General features: G+C 38.6%; 1 protein-coding gene across 2 annotated transcripts in view; it reads left to right on the top strand.

The window, feature by feature from the left end:
• The window catches only part of LOC106871504 (uncharacterized), a 75,754-nt gene that overhangs the window by 73,276 nt on the left and 992 nt on the right, over positions 1–1,486 (top strand). The window lies entirely within an intron of this gene.

Below are 1,486 nucleotides of genomic sequence, written 5' to 3'. Positions count from 1 at the left end.
TAGCTCTCCTGCGTGAACTTTCTGAACTTCCTGTCCGCAGAAGCTTTGACAGAAGCCATGATAGATCGTTGACCAAACACCATTCAATTTTTTTTCTCCGTGTTTTTCTCCTTGTTTTCTCCGTATTCTTTCTGTTGAAGAGTGTAGTTCGAAACGTTAAAGACTTTCTGTATTCCCGAACGTCAAACTAATACATCCTTTTGTTGTTTACACCACCTGTCCTCGTCTGTTGTTGTTTGTTTTCGTGCATTCTCCCATATATATATATATATATATATAGGGGTTGGACAAAATAATGGAAACACCTTAAAATTTCAAACAAATTTATTTTAATACGGGGTAGGACCGCCTTTGGCAGCAATTAAACCTTGAATTCCACGAGGTATGGACTCGTACAAAGTTTGAATTGTTTTCAAAGAATTTTTTCTCCATTCTTCAGCTAAAACAGTCTCTAGTTCTTGGAGTGATTATGGTGGAGGATATCGACTCCTTACTTGTTTCTTCTAAAATGCATCATAAATGTTCAATAACATCGAGATCTGGGGAATGTGGTGGCCAGATAAGATATTCAACTTCACTAGAATATTCCTCGTGCCATTCAGTAACAACTTTTGCTGTATGAATTGGTGCATTATCATACTAAAAGATTGCATTTCTTCCCCGGAAACAGTTCCGCAACCATAGGATTAATTTCATCAGATAAAATACTTAAATAGTTTTGACTATTAATTCTGCCATGAAGGGAAACCATTGGGCAGGCGGATTTCCAAGATATAACAGCCCAGATCATCACAGATCCTCTTCCATGTTTAACAGTTGGAAGAAGGCAGTCTAGGTCAAATGCTTCTTTTGGCTGTCTCCACACGTATACTCGGCCGCTGGTAAGAAATAAGGTGAAGGAAGACTCGTCCGAGAAAATAACATTCTTCCACTGCTCTAGAGACCAATTCTGTAGGTTTTTACTCCACTCCAAACGCTTTGCAACGTTTGTTTTTGAAAGTAGTGGTTTTCTGATTGGAACCCTCCCGTGAAATCCGTCTTTGTGCAGCTCCCGACGAACAATTTTTGCAGAAACTGGGTTCTCGAGGTGGTCATTAAGCTCTGCAGTAATTTTAGGAGCTGTACTTTTGTGACCCTTTCTAACAATTCGCGTATGAATTTGACGGTTTCTATCTCAAAGTTTTAGTTTTCTTCCTGAGTTTTGTTTCGACGAGGTGGTTTTTCCCTCTTTCTCAAAGGCTGTCACTACTTTCGAGACAGTACTTCATGACATACCAAACATTTCGGCTGTTTTCGTTACGCTAGCGCCTGCCATACGAGCACCAACAATTTGATCTCTTTGAAAGTTCGATAGATCTGTCATCTTAATGAATCTTAATTACCTTTTTCTGGTGATATCTGAAAAGGAACAGCAATTTTGGCAAAACACATCAAGCAACACTAATAATAAATCCAAGAACATAAAAGTTTTTCCATTATTTTTCCG

This window comes from Octopus bimaculoides, chromosome 24 (assembly GCF_001194135.2).
Source record: "Octopus bimaculoides isolate UCB-OBI-ISO-001 chromosome 24, ASM119413v2, whole genome shotgun sequence".
Lineage (NCBI taxonomy): Eukaryota > Metazoa > Mollusca > Cephalopoda > Octopoda > Octopodidae > Octopus > Octopus bimaculoides.
This window is presented reverse-complemented; position numbering and strand designations above follow the sequence as displayed.